This window comes from Falco naumanni, chromosome W, assembly GCF_017639655.2.
Source record: "Falco naumanni isolate bFalNau1 chromosome W, bFalNau1.pat, whole genome shotgun sequence".
Taxonomy (NCBI): domain Eukaryota; kingdom Metazoa; phylum Chordata; class Aves; order Falconiformes; family Falconidae; genus Falco; species Falco naumanni.
The window spans coordinates 23,251,796-23,275,751 of record NC_054079.1 but is presented as its reverse complement, the minus strand read 5'-3'; the positions used below and the strand labels follow the sequence as shown (position 1 = coordinate 23,275,751).

Sequence of the window (23,956 nt, the reverse complement as noted above, 5' to 3'; positions counted from 1 at the left end):
AGATAACCATCTGCTTTCTTGTTTGAGAAAAGCCTTAGTTTTAGAGAAACCAGAGTCCAATAAGTAAGAAAAAGAAAATCTTAGCACAGAGGAAAGCTATAAATCACTTGAACTGCAAAAATTTAATAGCTCATTTTTAGTTCAATCTTCTATTTCTTTGAATCATGACTTACCCATAGCACTTTATTTTAAGTTAGTATTAAGCAACATCACTTACATAACACATTGTTAGTGTGTATGTCTGTGTGTTTGGTTTGAGTTTCTTTTTTAAAAATTTTCTTGGTGCAGTTTTCCTAGTGGAGTGCAGTTTTGTAGTGATACATACATACATATATAAACAGGTTGACACAATTTTGCAAGGTTTTATTTTCCTAGAAGATTGTGTTATGATTCCACAGTAAAAAAAATTCCACCTATAGTGACCAAAAAGGTTTGCCTGACAGATGTAAATCAAGCAAGGAAGTTAACATTCCTAGATTATTTCATGAAAAGTTTTCCTGGAATTTCCTCCTTTCCCTCTGATAAGCTATATATAAAAAAGACTAGATGAGACTAGAATAAAATATTTCAGTTGGAAGGGACCTACAACAATCATCTAGTCCAACTGCATGGCCACTTCAGGGCTGACCAAAAGTTAGTGTGTGTTATTAATTAAGAGCATTGTCCAAATGCCTCTTAAACACTGACAGGCTTGGGGCATCGACCCCCTCTCTAGGAAGCCTGTTCCAGTGTTTGACCACCCACTAGGTAAAGAAATGCTTCCTAATGTTCAGTCTAAACCTCCCCTGGTGCAGATTTGAACCATTCCCACAGGTCCTGTCACTGGATACCAGGGAGATCAGCACCTCCCTCTCCACTCCCTCTCCTCAGGAAGCTGTAGAGAGCAATGAGGTTGACCCTCAGACTCCTTCTCTCCAAAGTAGACAAACCCAGAGTCCTTAGCTGCTCCTCATAGGACATGCCTTGCAGCCCTTCCACTGGCTTTGTTGCCCTCCTCTGGACGCATTCAAGGATCTTCACATCCCTCTTAAATTGTGGGGCCCAGAACTGCACACAGTACTCAAGGTGAGGCTGCACCAACGCTGAATACAGCAGGGTCATCACCTCTTTTGACTGGCTGGTTATGCTGTGTTTGATGCACCCCAGGATGCAGTTTGCCCTCTTGGCTGCCAGGGCATGCTGCTGGCTCCTATTGAGCCTGCTGCCAACCAGCATCCCCAGATCCCTTTCTGCAGGGCTGCTCTCCAGCCACTCCTCTCACAGTTTATACTCGTGTCTGGTGTTACTCCATCCTATGTGCAGAACCCAGCATTTGGGCTCGTTAAATTTCATCCTATTAATCATAGCCCAATGCTCCAATCTATCTAGATCCCTCTGCAAGGCCTCTTGTCCCTCAAGAGAGTCAACAGCACCTCCCAGTTCGGTATTGTCAGCAAACTTGCTAATGGATCTAGATTGCTGATAAATATATTGAGCAAAAACGGCCCTATAATTGAACCCTGAGGAACACTGCTGGCGACTGGTCACCAGCCAGATATAACTCCATTCACTACAACCCTTTGAGCCCTGCTCTTCAGCCAGTTCTTCACCCAACACACAATGAACCCACTCATCCCACAGTTGCACAACTTGTCCAGAAGGATGCTGTGAGGGACAGTATCAAAAGCCTTACTAAAATCCAGAAAAACTACGTCTACCGCCTTCCCTTCATCCAGTAGGTGGGTGACCTTATCATAGAAGGAGATCAGATTGTTTAGACAGGACTTTCCCTTTGTGAACCCATGTTGACCGAGTCTGAGGATTGCATTGCTCTTTAGAAGCCTTTCAATAGTACCCAGAGTATGATCTTCTCCATAATTTTTCCAGGAACTGAGGTTAGACTAACAGGTCTGTAGTTCCCTCACGCCCTTCTTGTAGACTGGAATAACACTAGCTTGTTTCCAGTCAGCAGGGACCTCCCCAGACTCCCAAGACCTTTGGTAGATGATCAAGATGGGTCCTCCTGTAACATCCGCTAGCTCCTTCAGTACTCTGGGATGACTCCCATCAGGCCCCATGGACTTGTGAACATTCAGCTGATCTAGCTGGTCCCTTACAATTTCAGCGTCCACAAGTGGAAAGCCACTCTTCCCACACTCATGGTCCTCTGACTCAGGGGACCAGCCAGCCCAAGGTCTACCAGTATTATTAAAGTGTGAGGCAAAAATAAGCAGTGAATGCCTCCGCTTTTTATTCAGCCCTAATAGTCAGATGACCATTGTCCTGGTTTCAGCTGGGATAGAGTTAATTTTCCTCTTAGTAGCTGGTGCAGTGCTGTGTTTTGGATTTGGTGCGAGAACAATGTTGATGGGACACTGATGGTTTTAGTTGTTGCTGGGTAATGTTTTACTAAGTCAAGGTCTTTTCAGTTTCTTGGGCCCTGCCAGCCAGAGGGCTGGGGAGGCACGGGAAATTGGGAGGGGACACAGCCAGGACAGGTGACCCAAACTAGCCAAAGGGATATTCCATACCATATGACATCATGCTGAGTATATGAACTGGGGGAAGAAGAAGGGTGGGGGGACATCCGGCATTATGGCGTTTGTCTTCCCAAGTAACCGTTACGCGTGATGGTGCCCTGCTTTCCTGGGGATGGCTGAACACCTGCCTGCCCATGGGAAGTAGTGAATGAATTCCTTGCTTTGCTTTGCTTGTGTGCGCGGCTTTTGCTTTACCTATTAAATTGTTCTTATCTCAACCCCTGAGTTTCACATTCCTTTCCAATTCTCTTCCCCATCCCTCTGGGTGAGGGGGAGTGAGCAAGTGGCTGCACGGTGCTTGGTTGCTGGCCAGGGTTAAACCACAACAACCATCTTGAAGAAGTAACGGTCCAATGTTGTCTTTACACCTCCTCTTACTATTAATATACGTCAAAAAGCCTTTCGTGTTATCTAACAGAACACTGGCCAGTTTCAGCTCTAATTGAGCTTTGGTCTGTTGTGTTTTCTCCCGGCATATACGAACCACGGCCCTGTAATCTTCCTGAGAAGCCTGACCTTGATTCCAGAGATCATACAATTTCTTTTTCCTCTTGAGCTCCACGAGGAGTTCCCTGTTCAGCCAAGCTGGTCTTCTGCCCTGCTTGCTTGACTTTCAACACAGTGGGATTACATCTGATCCTGTGCTTCTAAAAGGTGGTTCTTAAAAACTGACCAGCACTCGTGGACTACTAAGCCCTCAAAAGTAGATTCCCAGGGGACTCTGCTAAGTGGCTCCCAGAATAGCTTAAAGTTTGCTCTCCTGAAGTCCAAGGTAGCAACTCTGCTGTCCTTTTTTCTCATTATGCTGAAAATTCTAAACTCAACTATTTCATGATCACTGTGGCCAAGACAGCCACCTACCATCGCATCCCCCACGAGTCCTTCTCTATTCACAATTAGCAAGTCTAGGAGGGCATCTTTCTTAGTTGGCTCACTGAGTACCTTTGACAAGAAGTTATCTCCTACAAACTTCAAGAACTTCCAAGACCTGCTCATCACAGCAGTATGGTACTCCCAGCTGATGTCTGGGAAGTTGAAAACTCCCATAAGGATGAGGGCTACCAATCCTATAGAGTAACTCATCAGCACTGACATCCTGGCTGGGCAATCGTTAGTAGACACCCACTACAACATCTCCTTTGTTTTCCACCACCCTCATCCTCACCCAGAGGCTCTCAACCACATCATCACTAACTGCGAGGGCTGTACAGTCAAGCCTCTCTCCCTTACATACAGTGCAACATCTCTGCCTTGCCTGCCCTGCCTTGTGGCATATGAAGGCACAGACTCCAAGTCAGTGAAGAAGTGAGAACCTTTATTGCATACATAAGTGCTGGTTATATACAATTGCTTATCTACCCAAGTTCTGCTCTGGAAAATGTCCACATGCACCAAAGCACCTTTGCAGCTAGTTTACACTCCACTGAGCTGTTCACTCCCTCTATGCTCATCTGTGGAGGTCTCTTCTTCCTAGATCAGGATTTAAGATTTGGGAGGCTTTGGGCACGCCCCTCATTGCAAACAGGTATGCACAGAAGTAATTTGCAGGTGAGCTCTGAGAGCCAGATTTAGTGCTAGTTGCTTCCTCACTATGTTTTAAGCCATAATCACTCTGCAGTCTGGCACCCAGACAATGAACAAGGCCTTTTCTTTTTCTCCACATCCAGTGCTTGAGAGCAAACAGGAAAAGCCTGCATAGATTTCAGAAAGAGCCCTTACGCTGCCTATCCCTCCTGAACAGCCTGTAGCCCTTCATCCCAGCACCCCAATCATGGGACTCATTCTGCCAAGTCTCACTAATACCAATGACATCGTAGCTCTGGGAGCTGACCAACGCTTCCAGTTAATCCTGTTTGTTTCTCATACTGAGTGCATTGGTGTACAAGGATTTATGCTCCTAAGCCCTCTCATTACACACTTGCATGCTTGGTTGAAGTTTTTGTTGTCATTGTTGACATGTTTATTAAATTAACTTTAGGAATTAATTTGCTTCTTGGGCTCTGTGTTTGAGAGTGTTTAATGTGATTTTGGGATTATTTGGTGTTCTCTGCTGCTTGATTTAGGACATAGAATACAATGAGAAATTTAACTTTAGCATGGAAAGTCTACAGAGAGCTTAAATTGTATAAACTGACACTTTTCCATGTCTCTTGTTAATTGTTCCCATGATAAAGCAGCATAGTATAGAAATGGAAGTGGATTATATCAAATAGGGAGTGCCCTGCTCTTGTTTTTGGAATTAGTTCTGCCTCATTGAATTAGATTAGTTTGAGCCTCGATAAATGCATGAGTTTCCTCTGTGTGGAGTTCAGACATATCAGAGCTAGACTTTTACAGTCATCGAAATCACAAGTTTGATCTTTCTACATAATTTTTGTTTGTTTGAAAACAAGTGTATTTTCATTTCTTCAAGGGAGTGGAAAGGTCCTTATAGAGATCTGTAAAGTTTGTTAATACACTAGTTATGATTACTAGTGCTAGGGAGAGTGCAAAGAGAGTTCTTCAGTTAGTAAGTAAACTGGTGGCAATGGGAATTTCAGGCCATTCTATCCCTACAACTGTGGGAGGATATTTTATTCCTTTAATTACCTTCAGAGGTGTCTGTGGCTTTGAAAATGCAACTATCAAAGAAACATTCTTAATTTCTGAAGAGCCTGGGTTAGAAATTTCTGTTTACGTGCCTAGTCTCTCCTTTGCTTAATGTACCTTTTTTCCTACATTTTTTTGGCAGTGGGTGGGGGAAGAAGGGGAGGAAAGCTTCTGGTAAGTTTTGTTGAGAACAGCAGTGTCTGATAAGTGAAGTTATCAGACAAGATAAAAACATTATTAATGCCTTTAATAAGACATTAAAAGTTAGAAAGGGTTTCAATAATTGCATCTTCCTTCATTTGGAGGAAAGGTCATCCATCTGAAGGAAAGGTAATCAAGGATATCAGAGTAGGGTGATATATAGACTAGTCCTTTTCTGTTGTGAATTTTAAGTGTGTCTGAGTTGGGTAAGAAGCCTTAATAGGGAGTTTTCAATCTCTTCATTTCTGGTTTAGGCAGGTCAATGTAAGGCTCAGCTGGCAAGTGACTTGTAGCTGTATGTATTAAAGGAAAGGTAGTTAATTTTTCTTCTTGACATATGAATTCTAGAGTTAATTATATGTAAAAACTTTAAAAGTAGCAGCATTTCAATTCTCTTCTCGGTCCTTACCATTCCCCCCCCCCCCCCCCCCCAATGGATCATACAGTATTTATTACTTGTTTTGGCTCAAATTTGGGTATTTAGATGCAGATAATCAGCAAGTAAATAAATTCAACTAGTCAAAGACTGTGCAAAACTCCCAAGAATTTACAGCCATTAGTTCTCTCCTATTCAGAAGACTTACATTTCATCAAACTGGGTAATTTCCAGTGATATTTCTTTTGGTCCTATAAGGTATATAGCTTGTTCTTTTCTTCCTCCTGGAGACAAGAAGACCTACCATTTAAGAAAGCTATCTCATAAAGGTAAATATGTGTAAACTGATGGTGATTCTGCCTAGTGGTGGAAAGCCACACAGTATCTCTAGATGTGTTGCAGGTACGTTTTTGAGATCTTCATAACACAGGGAACATGTGAGAAACACTGTTGTGAATCTGTGCTAGTGACCTTTGGATAATGGTGACATGATCATTGGGTGATTTTTTAGGTAACTTATTTGTTTGTATATTTGCTTCTAATTGTGAGTAAATATGGGTGACACTTTCCATAAGTAATAGATCTATAAATATTTCCTCTGGACTCTTTGCTCTTTGGGATTCCTCTTTGGGGTTGAGCCTCTAATAGCTTAAGTATTTCTTAAGCCCCCTGGGATGCAAGCCGCTTAATAAATACTGCTTGAGCTGGTTTGTTGAATAGTATTCCCTAAATGGTCTTCTAGTGTATTCATTCTTTATACTTGTTGCCTTGGATAACTAATGTACTTTTGTGATAAACGCAGTCATGATTCATGTCAAAAATAGAATGTACTGTGATAAGTGTAATTGTTGTACCCTGTGTAAATCTGGGACCTGCATCACAGTTGCAGTGAGTGGGCACCTGTGGTTCTCCTTTGAGACAATGTGATGGTTTCCCTTTCCCCTGAGGCAATCGCTGCTTGGAAAAGCCTGCCAAGATAAGATAAAGAAAGGAAAGCGAAAGCACGCCAGGGAAAGCCCTCTGAAGGAGACAAAGACCTTGAGATTTGAAAAAGCACGCCAAAGGAGAGCCAACAGGAGGAGAAGGTGTACCCTAACGACCCAATGGGGAAAGAGCAGGACGAACAACCTGTCGAGAAGAGATTGGACAAGATCCGGGGATAAAAGACGCTGCTTTTAGGACTCAGGTGTGCGTGTGGTGGAACTAATTGAGTTCTTCGCGCACTCAGTGCTGTTTTTGCTTATTGTTTCTCAACCTAAATGGATTGAACCCAAAATAAAATTGTTTTAATTGTTATCGTTTATAGCACTTTGTCTAGAGTGCTTCCTGAAGATTTCTTATAGAAAGTGTAGGAAATTCATAAGGGGGGGGGGGGGGGGGGGGGAACCCCAACCCAAAAAAAAAAACCCACCCAAAACATGTTGCATGCTTGTTCGATCTTTGAAAGGCAGTTTTGTTTTGCTGAGCTTTTAAGTATGTCAGACAGTCAAGACTTCTGCATTGTAAAGCTAAGTGTTGAATTGTAATGGAAATGTCACAAGTTGGTCTTTGTGGGTTAGACTGATGTTTTCTGTATCTGTAACTCTTCTAAGGGAATAGTTTGGGAAGAGATCGTCTTCCTTCCTTCTCCCTGAAATGCTACTTTGCCACCCTCCTTTCTAGCAGCATTGTCTTATAATGAATAGTAGAATAGTCTATAAGGAAGTAAATAAACTGTTTCTTGAAAAAATGATCAAATAACAGCCAAGCCTGGACTACAGGAATTGCTGTAGTTGAGACCAATAGTTTGTGTTAGAACAGTATATGTTTTCAGATTAAGAAATAAAACTCTGTACTGTTGGAAGTCACTGCATGTGAAATCTTGTAAGTTGTTGGTGTTATTTTTTTTAAAGGCTAGATGTTTGTTAGGGCTTTAGGACTGACTCTTTAAAAATATTTATTACTCTGACTGTTATGTTTGAATTAACTTAAGTGGAATACCTAAGTTGTTCTTGTAAATTTCATTCACATTGCTTGAAGTCTGTGGGTTGTCTCTCATGCAAGGAACATAAAGGAAAGCCTTGGTAACTTCTGCCTTGCTATCCTTTCTTTTTTTCCTCTGTACAAGCAGAAGGTTTCTTGCAATATGAGTATCAAATTCCCTCTATATTCAATTAAGCTCATAAAACATAAGCATGTTATAAATTGAGTCAATTTTTAGTTTTATATTATTTATTTATGGGATTAATAAAAGGCAAGTAAACAGCGCTGGGTGCTGAGTGAGTCAGGGCTCCTCTAACGTGCACTTGTTACATCGGGCGGCTGTTTTTTTATGTTCCTAAGCTAATACATATTCATCACTACTTCTAAGAAAGGCAGGGTTATTACAATTAGTTTCTGGAATTCGACCCCTGCATGCATATCAGTTCTCGGTGGTCTCTCTGGGGGTAGTTTGGGCTGAAGGCTCGCAGACTTCCTCCCAGGCTTTGTCCTCCAGTAGTCCTTCAGTTTCCTTTTCTTTCTTATTTGGTAATCTCTTGGCTGGATGTCAGAGACTTGTGTAGCATTCCCTGCAATAGTTAACAGTCATTTGAAACTCCTTTGTTCTCCTGTCCCCTAGATCCAAGTCCCAATGTTTACCTTTTAAAACCTCTATTGGCACAAATTGCTGGACCATTTCTTACAAGCATTTTCCCTTTTTCCTAGAAGCCCTTTGAAGAAGGCTGTGCAAATAGAGAGGAAGGAATGCCAACTGGGGAAGCAGTTGCCACTTATATACGAGATAGCAAAGGAGTAGTCAAGTTTGGCTGGATAAAAGGTGTATTGGTAAGTTGATGTATTGTACTTCAGTTGATTAAAAAGATTTGATCTTTCCAATAGCCTTATCTTCTTGAGAAGGACTGTGTTAGCTCTGTATAAAGAAAAGATTACATGTATGAGAATTGTGGGAAAATGCCATAAGTTCAGTACGGGTCACTTCCGCTCTTATCCTTGTACTGAATTTTAAGGAAGAAAGAGTTCCTTAGTATGTCTTTGAAATTATGCAACTTCAAAACTCTAAGATTGTATCTTTTTTTGCTACATAATAGTGACACAGGTAACTGGAGAGAATATGCTTGTGTGCATTCACTGTAAAGTTTTGGACTGAAGCAATACAAAACCTGGTTTTTTAGAGAAGCACAAAATATTGTGATGAGGAGAGTACCTGCATATGGCAAAGCTTGACTTGGATTAAGTGCTCAAGTCTTGTTGAAGCTGGTTATGATGTTTTTTGGTTTTTTTAAAAGTCCTCTTCCCTTAAACTGTGGAAATCTAACACTAAATATAATATAGTCATGGTGGAAAAAAACCCTCTGGGTGACGTGCGGAATTAGACTCTATAACTCGAAAGTTATAAAGTAGGTATGTTTATTGCGCGCAGATGCACGGGGGATCGCTCCACCACAAGCGTGCATACCCGAAGTGACGAACCATCTCACATTTATACAATGAAACAAATGAATATTCAATTAACGCCTATACATATTCGTTACCTAAACCCCGCTTCGTATGTTAATTAGCTTATCGGTCCTTTGCCTGGAATGTGGTGGTCTTGCAGGTTTGTAGGTGATTCATGTCCTTGTGACCATCTGATCTTCTCCAGCAAGGAAACTTAGCACTCCCTCCCTCTAGATAGCATTGGAATATATCTCATCCTTTTCTCATTCTTTTTTAAATAGCCCCTTTGTTAGAGGAAGAAGGGCAGGCGTCTCCTCAAAACTGTAGTTGTCTCCTCAAAGCTGTGTGCCTATGTGACCAGACACCGCACCCATGACCAGTCACCATACCCACATTCCTTGAGCAGACATATACAATCACAATCGATGTCCATTGTCCCCATTTCACACTATTTCTCCATATCAATCCCCCCTTTTCTATCAAACTAAGTAAATTCTTTTACTTAAGCAGTCTTCCCGAATGATATAAAGCATCATACATAAGTGTTACCCTTTTAAACATTCTCCAAACCCACAAATATAACATAATGGTTAGTATTAAGGAAATTCCTAAACTGATCAATAAGATCACAATGGGGTGTACCATAGTGTTAAGAATTCCTGTTGCAGAAGGTGACCAGCCAAAGAGAGTATCCCACCAATTATGGTTTCCATCCTGTTCTACCTTTTTTTAAAACTTTCTTGATCCCCTCTACATCATGATGGATCATAAGAAGAGTTTCGTGTCCCTTTTCTTTGGTTTCTTCCAGTATACGTTGTAAATCTGCATGTTTTAATAGTTCTTTTATACTGCTTATATTTAGTCCTATGGGGGTAGGAATTAGATGTAAAATTACAGATACAGTAATTTGAATATTGTGCAGTCTCCTTTACCTCCCCATCTACAGTTACTGTGTTACACTTAGTTCTCAAACACGCACATCCCTTCCCTGCATATATAATTACTGTTTTCAAGTTTGCATTTGGTCGGGCCTCGAAATGACATATTTTCTGATCTGTATCTAAACAAGTATCCTGGGCCATTATAGTATTGCTTTCACAGAGGAAGCCCTGCTGTTCTCGCATAATACAAGATTCTAAATCTACTGTTTGCCACTTGTCGCCTATCTTTCTGGCCCATGTTCTATGTTCAAAAGGGTATTTTCCTAGGCATATTATAAAGATGGGCTCGGTTAAGGTAAAATTGTGGCAACATTCCCGTGAATTAAAGCACATGGTTGTATTTGGAAGGGTAAATTCCTTATCTACCTTTCTGACATTAATCAGGGTGTCTCCTGAAATCTTGGTGTTATCTTTTTCATTATATGTTTGACACCCTACTTTTATCCTATCTCCTAATTTTTCCCCATAATTGGTCGACTTTGTGTACATCCTCCCGATCCCATTGATTCCTTTGGTACACCTCATTTTCAGAAAAAACCACCATAGCTAGTTTCGTCTTTGAGTCCACCTTTCCCATTATTCCAGTGTGTTTTTTCTGGGCATGATTCCAAGGCCAGTTATCAGGCTCTTGGTTGTAGGCAAGAGAGAGGGTACAAAAAAACCACAAATGGTTTAAACCCACTATTGATCATTTTAAGAATCTAAACGTTCCTCACATATACATATAAAATCTGTTTTGATCAAAAATATCTTTGTTTGAGTTGGGGCTTACTGATAACAAATTGGGCAAGACTGGCCACTGGCTCAGTCCCAGACTCTTTTGTTCTATATTGTTTGTTGTGGTGCCCTTCCCATATGGTGGATCCACAACCGCTCAGGTTCACTTACTTGCCACCCACATTGTTCCCATTTGTCCGAGTAAATTTAAGTTTCAGTCCTTTTTTATCTGGGGTTACTCTCCACGAAGTTGCAGGGGCTTTCTTGATCCGGGTGTGGTGAATCCAAGAATTCTGTCCCTCAACCTTGATTGCAGTGTAGGTGGTGAGTAGGACTTGAAAAGGTCCGGTCCACTGTGGTTCCAGGGTTTTATCTGCAAAACACTTAACGTATACATAGTCCCCCTGGTCGTATATCGTGAACAGGTCCATCCAGACCCCTACTGCGTGTTCCCATCACATGCTTCTCAATTCTTATTAATTGTTTGTTTAGTGCCACCATATAGGAAGTCATTGTTTCTTCACCAATCTGTGAAGACGTCCCCTTTTGTACCACATAGGGTCGTCCATATAAAATTTCAAATGGGCTAAGCCCCTCTTTTGCTCTTGGTCTAATTCGAATTTGTGTAAGAGCTAATGGCAAAGACTGGGGCCAAGTTAGATTTGTTTCTTGACCTAGCTTGACAATCTGTTGTTTGATTAGATGATTCATCTTTTCCACCTGGCCACTCGATTGTGGTCAGTATGGGGTATGTAATTGCCAATCTATTCCTATATGGTGGCTGATCTGTTGCACTATTCTGGACACAAAATGTGGTCCTCTATTCGAGGACATTACCGCTGGGACTCCAAACCCAGGTATTATCTCTTGGAGCAGTATTTTGGTCACTTCCCGGGCTTTAGCAGTTCTGCATGGGAAGGCTTCTGGCCAACCTGAAAAGGTATCTGTTAGTACCAATAAATATCGATACCCCCCTTTTCAAGGAAGTTCCGAGAAATTGGATCTGCCAATGTTGCCCTGAAACATTTCCTCTACTAATGTTCCCTAGTTTTATTTATTTGCTTTATTGGGATTATTGCATAAACACGTTTCACATTGCTGAGTCACCTGTTTTATTACAGTATACAAGTTTTGCCCTATCAATTTCTGATTTAGACTTTTATATAAAGCATCAGCTCCCCAATGCGTCTTATTAATAATAGGGCTGTGGTCCATATTAAATTAGATGGTACCACTATATGACCATCCCTTGAATAAGTCCACTTACTTAATTTTATTTTATCATTCATGTCCTGAATTACCTTTAAGTTTTCTTTAGAATAGTTTGGCTCTTGATCTGTACTTACAGTTTGGATTTTATCGTCGGGTATTAAGGATAATTCCTTTTTTCCTACCTCCTCTGTTACTCATCTGGCCTCATGGTCGGCCAGGTGGTTTCCAATTTCCAAATCAGTGCCTCAGAGTGGGCCATTCCTCACATCAAGGTCTGGCATGGCATATGTTCCCACTGCTCAACGCCTACTGGGTTGCAGCCAAAAGCGGAGCTCAAGATTCTTCTTGGTGGCAAACACAGAGGCCAACCCAGTCTTGCCCTTGACTATGGTAGGAGGCACCTGACCAACCTTATTCCTTGTACTTCGTTGTCAATGCAGTTTCATCTGCACATCCCATAACAAGTCACTGTCATGGCAAAACACACAGATTTACATTAGTAGAACTACTACAGAGTGTATTTTATTTCAGGTTTTCTGCCAATATCTCCACAGCCTTGCTGACCAAGGGATATTGTTTTTATCTGAACTGGGCAAGCCTCCCCCTTATCATTTTTACTGTAACAGGTAAAGCATTTTTCACCTTTTATTTTCGGATACACCTGGTTAAAAAATTATTTTACTTCAGGGAGGTCCTCTTTTCCTCTTTTCTGTTGAATTAAAGATAAGCTTAATATTTCAATTACTTGATCATTTTTAACTTTTAGTTTCATTTCTCCTTCTTTAAACGTCTAGATGTTCTAATAAATCTCATCCCAACAAAGATTTTGGTGAATTTGGCATTCTTATTTGTTTTCTTAGTTTGTACTTTAAAGGTTTCAGGATGTTTTCCTGGTGGCCAGCAGCTCCCACAACTGTAACAATTTTTTAATTATTATTATTTTTTACTGAAGTTTAACAAATAAGTTGGTTTTGTATTCACTAAAATACCACCTCATACCCATTCCCTGCCCTAAAGGGCAGTTATGGGTCCTGTTGTACTGCAAATGCTGCAGCAATTGGGGTGACATTGTCAGGTCCTTCTGCTCAATTGTCAGCAACAGCAACCCCCTCCTCCCCACCATCAGAAGGATTCGGGGCAGGAGATGCTGTTCCTGCACTGCAGGTTACACAGGCCTGCCTCTGCAACAGCACTTCTGTTTTAACTCTTTCTTACCCTGAATGCAAATCTGCTACTTGTTGCTTTAAGTCTGTGTTATTACATATCAGCCTTCGCAGGCAAATAGCAAACACCCTGCCGGTGCATCCAGCATGACTCAGTCGCACCTTCGAGGGGGTACGGGGGTTTGTACAAACTCACCCCAATACTTTAACACTTTCACAAGGTCTTTGATTCTCCACACACACACACACCTGCCTCAGGTTTTACATACAGCAGTGCAAGTTTTATCTTACAACGTGTTTCATTCTGGTTGCTCCACAGAAGGAACCGCAACCTGAGCTTTTAAACACAAAAATTTCAACAAGAACATCTTTCTAGTTTAGGTCTTAGGGTTTTTCCTATCCTTTTCTAGAGCCATAATCAAAGATCAGGTGATGTTAATCCCGCACTCTTTCTAGTGCTAGTACCATAGGATCCCGAGGGGGTACTAATCCACAGTCCTTTTGCCACTCGGGTTTGTCCTGGAGGATGAAGAACATGTCTGCATATGATACTTTGTCCCTTTTTCCCTCTCTCCTCAGAAACAACATTAATCGCAGGAGAGTGTTATAATCTAACGTTCCTCCCTCCTGAGGCCATTTTGCATCACTCCCCAATTTATACAAAAGCCAGCACTGATTACAATATTTAATCCATTTCCTTCTATTTTCGGTACCACCATGTCCTACGATATCACTCCAATGTTTTAATATACAACCCAAGGGCGATTTTTCACAGGGCTTACTCCTTCCATTTCCCATTTTGCAATTTTAATTACTTTGTTTTTCTCCGGCCGCCTTAGCCACCCAAGGTCGGAAACGCAGATAGAGCTCCTTACTCATATTGCACTCAAACGCATGTCTCAAGCACTCTTGCACTCACACTCAGTCAAAACAATTAAGCTATACACTGAAAATCAAAATGCGCATCTCAATCACACCATTCACACTCTCCGGGCAGCCCTCAGTCACACAAGCAGTATGTTATACGGTACCGTGCACTTATGTACAACTTTTAGGAACACTGACAGTTCACAAAGTATGCATTTCAATGAACAATTGCCAAAAAACAAACAACAAACAAAAAACCACATTTTTCCTGGTCTTAAGCAGAGTGTTAAGTTTTCCGCTATTTGCCACGAATTACCAGAATATTATTATTTTTCAACATACATTTCATAACTCCGAGTTTTGAACATGTAACAAGACAACACATAGAACAAACAAGACACAGAGCGCTATTTCAGTTGTTACATTCTATGAATTCCCCAATTCTTAAGACAACCTAAAGGAAGTTTTTAGCTTCCCTTTTTTTTTTTTTTTGTTTTTTTTTGTTTTTTTGTTTTTTTGTTTTTTTGGGTTTTTTTTCCTACGCAAAAGTTTCCCTTTTACTTTTGCTAAGAGGTCCCTCTTGTTCCTGTGAGATCCCGCCTTATTCCGTCCCGCCCCCCGCTTTCCGTCACGAGGCCTCCGGGCTTTTAGGAATGGCAGTGACCTCGGGTTTGCTCGATCTGCCCTCAAGATCGCTAGCGGCCACCCCTTGGTCAGCAAACCCCCTCCCAAGGTACCTTTCCTCCTGGGGACTACGCTGCGCGCCGGACGTCTCCGTGCGTCTCACCAGCCGCCCCGTTTCTAAACATACCGTTTTATCCGTGGATCCAGGGGTTCTCTTCTGCTCCCGGGTGAACAGCTGAGAAGAGGAGGCTCCTCCGAGGAAATCTCCCGGGGCGCGCCTAGGAGCGTCCGCTCCGCAGCTGGTCCCTCGGCCGAGCAGAAATCCTCCTGCCTGGCTCGCCAAACTGACGTGCAGAATTAGACTCTATAACTCGAAAGTTATAAAGTAGGTATGTTTATTGCGCGCAGATGCACGGGGGATCGCTCCACCACAAGCGTGCATACCCGAAGTGACGAACCATCCCACATTTATACAATGAAACAAATGAATATTCAATTAACGCCTATACATATTCGTTACCTAAACCCCGCTTCGTATGTTAATTAGCTTATCGGTCCTTTGCCTGGAATGTGGTGGTCTTGCAGGTTTGTAGGTGATTCATGTCCTTGTGACCATCCGATCTTCTCCAGCAAGGAAACTTAGCACTCCCTCCCTCTAGATAGCATTGGAATATCTCTCATCCTTTTCTCATTCTCTTTTAAATAGCCCCTTTGTTAGAGAAAGAAGGGCAGGCGTCTCCCCGTCTCCCCTTTGTTAGAGGAAGAGGGGCAGGTGTCTCCTCAAGACTGTAGTTGTCTCCTCAGAGCTGTATGCCTATGTGACCAGACACCGCACCCATGACTAGTCACCATACCCACATTCCTGAGTAGACATATACAATCACAGTCGGTGTTCCATCATCCCCATTTCACACTATTTCTCCATATCATCTCTACGCAGACTCTATTCCTTAGCGGCCATGTTTAAAGTCTCCGTCTTCGCCACGTTGCATGTACAACAGGAATCTAAGACAAAATGTCCCTTCTAAAGATAACCAACCCAAGTGACGTGCGGAATTAGACTCTATAACTCGAAAGTTATAAAGTAGGTATGTTTATTGCGCGCAGATGCACGGGGGATCGCTCCTCCACAAGCGTGCATACCCGAAGTGACGAACCATCCCACATTTATACAATGAAACAAATGAATATTCAATTAGCGCCTATACATATTTGTTACCTAAACCCCGCTTCGTATGTTAATTAGCTTATCAGTCCGTTTCCTGGAATGTGGTGGTCTTGCAGGTTTGTAGGTGAGTCATGTTCTTGTGACCATCCCATCTTCTCCAGCAAGGAGACTTAGCACTCCCTCCCTCTAGATAGCATTTGAATGTCTCTCATCTTCTCTCATTCTCTTTTAAATAGCCCCTTTGTTAGAGAAAGAAGGGCAGGCGTCTCCCCGTCTCAGGCGTCTCCTCAAAACTGTAGTTGTCTCCTCAAAGCTGTGTGCCTATGTGACCAGACACCGCACCCATGACTAGTCACCATACCCACATTCCTTGAGCAGACATATACAATCACAATCGATGTCCATTGTCCCCATTTCGCACTATTTCTCCATATCAATCCCCCCTTTTCTATCAAACTAAGTAAATTCTTTTACTTAAGCAGTCTTCCCGAATGATATAAAGCATCATACATAAGTGTTACCCTTTTAAACATTCTCCAAACCCACAAATATAACATAATGGTTAGTATTAAGGAAATTCCTAAACTGATCAATAAGATCACAATGGGGTGTACCATAGTGTTAAGAATTCCTGTTGCAGAAGGTGACCAGCCAAAGAGAGTATCCCACCAATTATGGTTTCCATCCTGTTCTACCTTTTTTAAAACTTTCTTGATCCCCTCTACATCATGATGGATCATAAGAAGAGTTTCATGTCCCTTTTCTTTGGTTTCTTTCAGTATACGTTGTAAATCTGCATGTTTTAACAGTTCTTTTATACTACTTATATTTAGTCCTATGGGGGTAGGAATTATCATCTGTGATAGGGTAAAGTTGGATTTTAAGAATTGATGAGACACTACTGGGGCTGAGTAACTAAAATCGCATCCTGTTATAGTAGTGAAATTACAAATGCAATAATTTGAATATTGTGCAGTCTCCTTTACCTCCCCATCTACAGTTACTGTGTTACACTTAGTTCTCAAACACGCACATCCCTTCCCTGCATATATAATTACTGTTTTCAAGTTTGCATTTGGTCGGGCCTCGAAATGACATATTTTCTGATCTGTATCTAAACAAGTATCCTGGGCCATTATAGTATTGCTTTCACAGAGGAAGCCCTGCTGTTCTCGCATAATACAAGATTCTAAATCTACTGTTTCCACTTGTCACCTATCTTTCTGGCCCATGTTCTATGCTCAAAAGGATATTTTCCTAGGTATATTATAAAGATGGGCTTGGTTAAGGTAAAATTGTGCCAACATTCCCGTGAATTAAAGCACATGGCTGTATTTAGAAGGGTAAATTCCTTATCTACCTTTCTGACATTAATCAGGGTGTCTCCTGAAATCTTGGTGTTATCTTTTTCATTATACGTTTGACACCCTACTTTTATCCTATCTCCTAATTTTCCCCATAATCGGTCGACTTTGTGTACATCCTCCCGATCCCATTGATTCCTTTGGTACACCTCATTTTCAGAAAAAACCACCATAGCTAGTTTCGTCTTTGAGTCCACCTTTCCCATTATTCCAGTGTGTTTTTTCTGGGCATGATTCCAAGGCCAGTTATCAGGCTCTTGGTTGTAGGCAAGAGAGAGGGTACAAAAAAACACAAATGGTTTAAACCCACTATTGATCATTTTAAGAATCTAAACGTTCCTCACATATACATATAAAATCTGTTTTGATCAAAAATATCTTTGTTTGAGTTGGGGCTTACCGATAACAAGTTGGGCAAGACTGGCCACTGGCTTAGTCCCAGACTCTTTTGTTCTATATTGTTTGTTGTGGTGCTCTTCCCATATAGTGGATCCACAACCGCCCAGGTTCACTTACTTGCCACCCACATTGTTCCCATTTGTCCGAGTAAATTTAAGTTTCAGTTCTTTTTTATCTGGGGTTACTTTCCACGGAGTTGCAGGGGCTTTCTTGATCCGGGTGTGGTGAATCCAAGAATTCTGTCCCTCAACCTTGATTGCAGTGTAGGTGGTGAGTAGGACTTGAAAAGGTCCGGTCCACTGTGGTTCCAGGGTTTTATCTGCAAAACACTTAACGTATACATAGTCCCCTGGTCGTATATCGTGAACAGGTCCATCCAGACCCCTACTGCATGTTCCCATCACATGCTTCTCAATTCTTATTGTTTGTTTAGTGCCACCATATAGGAAGTCATTGTTTCTTCACCAATCTGTGAAGACGTCCCCTTTGGTACCCCATAGGGTCGTCCATATAAAATTTCAAATGGACTAAGCCCCTCTTTTGCTCTTGGTCTAATTCGAATTTGTGTAAGAGCTAATGGCAAAGACTGGGGCCAAGTTAGATTTGTTTCTTGACCTAGCTTGACAATCTGTTGTTTGATTAGATGATTCATCTTTTCCACCTGGCCACTCGATTGTGGTCAGTATGGGGTATGTAATTGCCAACCTATTCCTATATGGTGGCTGATCTGTTGCACTATTCTGGACACAAAATGTGGTCCTCTATTCGAGGACATTACCGCTGGGACTCCAAACCCAGGTATTATCTCTTGGAGCAGTATTTTGGTCACTTCCCGGGCTTTAGCAGTTCTGCATGCGAAGGCTTCTGGCCAACCTGAAAAGGTATCTGTTAGTACCAATAAATATCGATACCCCCCTTTTTTAGGAAGTTCCGAGAAATCAATCTGCCAATGTTGCCCTGGAACATTTCCTTTCCCAATTTTTCCCAACTTTGGCCCCTTGGTAATCTTAGGATTAGTCTGGAGACAAAGATCACATTGTTGGGTTACTTGTCTAATAGTAGTATACAAATTTCGTGCTATTATGTTTTTAGTGAGATCCTTATATAGAGCTTCTGCCCCCCAGTGCCTTTTTCTATGTTCTTCCCGAACTACTGACCATACCATGTAGGAAGGAATCACTATTCTCCCATGTGAGATTACAGCCCACCCTTCCTCATTATATGATCCCTCTAGGTCAGAAATCAGTTTGCGATCTTCTTTAGTATAGTCTGGTTTACCTTCTAGAGATATTTGTCCATCGGGTATTAGCGCACCCTCTACCTTGATTGCTTTTCTGGCTGCCTGTTTTGCTTCCCCGTCCGCCAGTTCATTTCCTCTTTCTAATTCTGTGCTCACTTTCTGGTGTGCCTTGATGTGCATAATTGCCACCCTTTCAGGAAGCTGGACCGCATTTAGGAGTTTCAAAATTTCTTCCGCATGTTTGATGATTTTTCCTTGGGAGTTTAACAGTCCCCTTTCTTTCCATATTGCTCCATGAGCATGTACCACTCCAAAGGCATATTTAGAATCAGTCCAAATCTTTATAGGTTTTCCCTGAGCTCTCTCCAGAGCTCGAGTAAGGGCTATGATTTCAGCCTTCTGTGCCGAAGTGTCAGCTGGTAGCGGTCCCGATTCTATCACTTCTTCAGAGGTTGTAACAGCATATCCGGAATGTCGCTTTCCATTCAGCATATAGCTGCTCCCATCCGTGAACCAATGTTCAGCTCCATTAATAGGAACATCCTTGAGATCTGTCCTACTAGAATAAGTGGCTTCGATTGTTTCTAGACAGTCATGATTGACTGATTCGCCAACATTCCCATTAAGAAATGAGGCCGGATTGACGATGTTTGTAGTCACGATCTCAACATCATCTTGTTCCACCATTATGGCCTGGTATTTTAGGAATCTCTGTGGGGAGAGCCAATGCCCCCCTTTTGTTTCAAGGACTGCAGACACTGTGTGGGATACTAAGACAGTCATTTTCTGGCCCAAGGTAAACTTCCGGGCCTCCTGGATGTTTAGGATGACAGCTGCTACTGCTCTCAGGCAACCAGGCCACCCTTTTGCAGTGGCATCCAGCTGTTTAGAGAAGTACGCCACTGCCCGTCTGTATGGTCCCAAATCTTGTGCCAGTATTCCTAATGCCATTCCCTGTTTCTCATGGGAAAATAGGAAAAATGGCTTACTCACATCAGGAAGTCCTAGTGCTGGTGCCGACATTAAGGCTTTCTTCAGTTCATGGAAAGCTCTGTCTGATTCAGCATCCCACTGAAGATCCTTCTGATTAGCTGCTATCAGGGAATATAATGGTTTAACAAGCAAGCCATAATTACATATCCAAAGCCTGCACCATCCTGTCATTCCCAGAAATGTCTGCAGTTCCTTTACAGTTCGTGGTCGGGGGGCTTGGCATATGGCTTCTTTTCGGGCCTTCCCTAGGACCCGTTGTCCGGCACTGATCTCGTACCCTAGGTATGTGACTTGTAACACCACCTGTGCCTTCTTCTTAGAAACCCGATATCCTTGTAGTCCCAGAAAGTTCAGCAGGCTCACAGTCCAAATAATACAAGATTCTTCGGTTCTGGTTGCAATAAGAAGATCGTCTACATATTGTAACACTTTCCCTTCTCCTGGTGGTGGTTCCCATAACTCCAAATCCTTTGCTAATTGGTTTCCAAAAATTGTGGGGCTATTTTTAAACCCCTGTGGCAACACCGCCCATGTGAGCTGGGTCTTTCGACCGCTTCTGGGATTTTCCCATTCAAAAGCAAAAATTCTTTGGCTGGCTTCATGGAGAGGGAGGCAAAAGAAGGCATCTTTTAAGTCTAAAACTGTGAACCAAGCTAGGTCAGGTGTCAGGGTGGTTAGTAAGGTATAGGGGTTAGCTACTACAGGATACAGATCCTCTGTTATTTTGTTAATGGCCCTTAAATCTTGAACTATCCTATAAGACCCATCAGGTTTTTTAACTGGGAGGATAGGTGTGTTAAATTCTGACTCACATTCTTTTAGTAGTTTTAATTCTATGAATCGCTCTATATTTGGACGAATTCCTTCCCTATCTTCCCTTTTCAGTGGGTATTGTTAAATTCTTATCGCACCCTGTCCTTCCTTTAATTTTACTATAACAGGTGATGCATTCTTGGCACGTCCCGGTATGTCAATTGCCCATACTCCGGGATATACCTGATCAATAATTCTGGTATCAATTTCCCTTTTTATAGGAGTACTGGCCAAAGATAGGCTCATAACCTGTATGTATTGATGATCATTTACCTCCAGAGTAACTTCCCCTTTTTTAAATTTGATTGTTGCCTCCAATTGTTCTAATAAGTCCCTACCAAGAAGGGCCTTTGGGGAATTTGGCATTCTTATTTGTTTTCTTAGTTTGTACTTTAAAGGTTTCAGGATGTTTTCCTGGTGGCCAGCAGCTCCCACAACTGTAACATTTTTTTTATTATTATTTTTTTACTGAAGTTTAACAAATAAGTTGGTTTTGTATTCACTAAAATTCCACCTCATACCCATTCCCTGCCCTAAAGGGGCCGTTACCGGTCCTGTTGTACTGCAAATGCTGCAGCAATTGGGGTGACATTGTCAGGTCCCTCAGCTCAATTGTCAGCAACAGCAATCCCCTCCTCCCCACCATCAGGAGGATTCGGGGCAGGAGATGCTGTTCCTGCTCTGCAGGTTACACAGGCCTGCCTCTGCAGCAGCATTTCTGTTTTAACTCTTTCTTACCCTGAATGCAAATCTGCTACTTGTTGCTTTAAGTCTGTGTTATTACATATCAGCCTTCGCAGGCAAACAGCAAACACCCTGCCGTGCATCCAGCATGACTCAGTCGCACCTTCGAGGGGGTACGGGGGTTTGTACAAACTCACCCCAATACTTTAACACTTTCACAAGGTCTTTGATTCTCCACCCACCCCCGCCCTCAGGTTTTACATACATTAGTACAAGTTTTTATCATACAACGTGTTTCATTCTGGTTGCTCCACAGAAGGAATCGCAACCTGAGCTTTTAACACAAAAATTTCAACAAGAACATCTTTCTAGTTTAGGTCTCAGTTTTTTTCCCATCCTTTTCTAGAGCCATAATCAAAGATCAGGTGATGTTAATCCCGCACTCTTTCTAGTGCTAGTACCATAGGATCCCGAGGGGGTACTAATCAACAGTCCTTTTGCCACTCGGGTTTGTCCTGGAGGACGAAGAACATGTCTGTATACGATACTTTGTCCCATTTTCCCTCTCTCTGCAGGAGAGTGTTATAATCTAACATTCCTCCCTCCTGAGGCCATTTCGCATCACTCCAATTTATACAAAAGCCACCACTGATTACAATATTTAATCAATTTCCTTCTATTTTCGGTACCACCATGTCCTACGATATCACTCCAATGTTTTAATATGCAACCCAAGGGCGATTTTTCACAGGGCTTACTCCTTCCATTTCCCATTTTACAATTTTAATTACTTTGTTTTTCTCTGGCTGCCTTAGCCACCCAAGGTCGGAAACGCGGATCGAGCTCCTTACTCGTATTGCACTCAAACGCCTGTCTCAAGCACTCTTGCACTCACACTCAGTCAAAATAATTAAGCTATACACGGAAAATCAAAATGCGCATCTCAATCACACCATTCACACTCTCCGGGCAGCCCGCAGTCACACAAGCAGTATGTTATACGGTACCGTGCACTTATGTACAACTTTTAGGAACACTGACAGTTCACAAAGTATGCATTTCAATGAACAATTGCCAAAAAACAAACAACAAACAAAAAACCACATTTTTCCTGGTCTTAAGCAGAGTGTTAAGTTTTCCGCTATTTGCCACGAATTACCAGAATATTATTATTTTTCAACATACATTTCATAACTCCGAGTTTTGAACATGTAACAAGACAACACATAGAACAAACAAGACACAGAGCGCTATTTCAGTTGTTACATTCTAGGAATTCCCCAATTCTTAAGACAACCCAATGGAAGTTTTTAGCTTCCCCCTTTTTCTTTTTCCTGCTCAAAAGTTTCCCTTTTACTTTTGCTAAGAGGTCCCTCTTGTTCCTGTGAGATTCCGCCTTATTCCGTCCCGCCCCCCGCTTTCCGTCACGAGGCCTCCGGGCTTTTAGGAATGGCAGTAACCTCGGGTTTGCTCGGTCTGCCCTCAAGATCGCTAGCAGCCACCCCTTGGTCAGCAAACCCCCTCCCAAGGTACCTTTCCTCCTGGGGACTACGCTGTGCGCCAGACGTCTCCGTGCGTCTCACCAGCCGCCCCGTTTCTAAACATACCGTTTTATCCGCGGATCCAGGGGTTCTCTTCTGCTCCCGAGTGAACAGCTGAGAAGAGGAGGCTCCTCCGAGGAAATCTCCCGGGGCGCGCCTAGGAGCGTCCGCTCCGCAGCTGGTCCCTCAGCCGAACAGAAATCCTCCTGCCTGGCTCGCCAAAACTGACGTGCGGAATTAGACTCTATAACTCGAAAGTTATAAAGTAGGTATGTTTATTGCGCGCAGATGCACGGGGGATCGCTCCTCCACAAGCGTGCATACCCGAAGTGACGAACCATCTCACATTTATACAATGAAACAAATGAATATTCAATTAGCGCCTATACATATTTGTTACCTAAACCCCGCTTCGTATGTTAATTAGCTTATCGGTCCTTTGCCTGGAATGTGGTGGTCTTGCAGGTGTGTAGGTGAATCATGTTCTTGTGACCATCCCATCTTCTCCAGCAAGGAGACTTAGCACTCCCTCCCTCTAGATAGCATTTGAATGTCTCTCATCTTCTCTCATTCTCTTTTAAATAGCCCCTTTGTTAGAGAAAGAAGGGCAGGCGTCTCCCCTTTGTTAGAGGAAGAGGGGCAGGCGTCTCCTCAAAACTGTAGTTGTCTCCTCAAAGCTGTGTGCCTATGTGACCAGACACCGCACCCATGACTAGTCACCATACCCACATTCCTTGAGCAGACATATACAATCACAATCGATGTCCATTGTCCCCATTTCACACTATTTCTCCATATCACAAGGACTTAGCAGTCTGTACATCCGTCATGTGGCAATAAGGGTCCTTGGACATTTCCCAACTTTTAACTAAACATAGGTGTGTCATGCTTTAGATAAGTGGTACAGCATTCACTATTCACAACAGGAGACCAAAATATGTTTCACAATTACCACAGACACTCTCCTTCTCATAAGTGAAAGAATATAGCTACTTCAATACTTATGAGGAAGTTGCTAATATGTAGTGGAACCTTGCTGAACTAAAATTAGGTAGTCTGAATGCTGGAATTCAGTATGCATTAACCAAGCATTACATTTTTAGAGTACATATTTATTTTTAGTAATTT

General features: G+C 42.2%; 1 pseudogene; it reads right to left on the bottom strand.

Moving 5' to 3' along the window:
• LOC121080445 overlaps positions 1-2,057 on the bottom strand; it is an 82,223-nt pseudogene extending 80,166 nt beyond the window's left edge.
• Between the last annotated feature and the right edge of the window lie 21,899 nt (positions 2,058-23,956).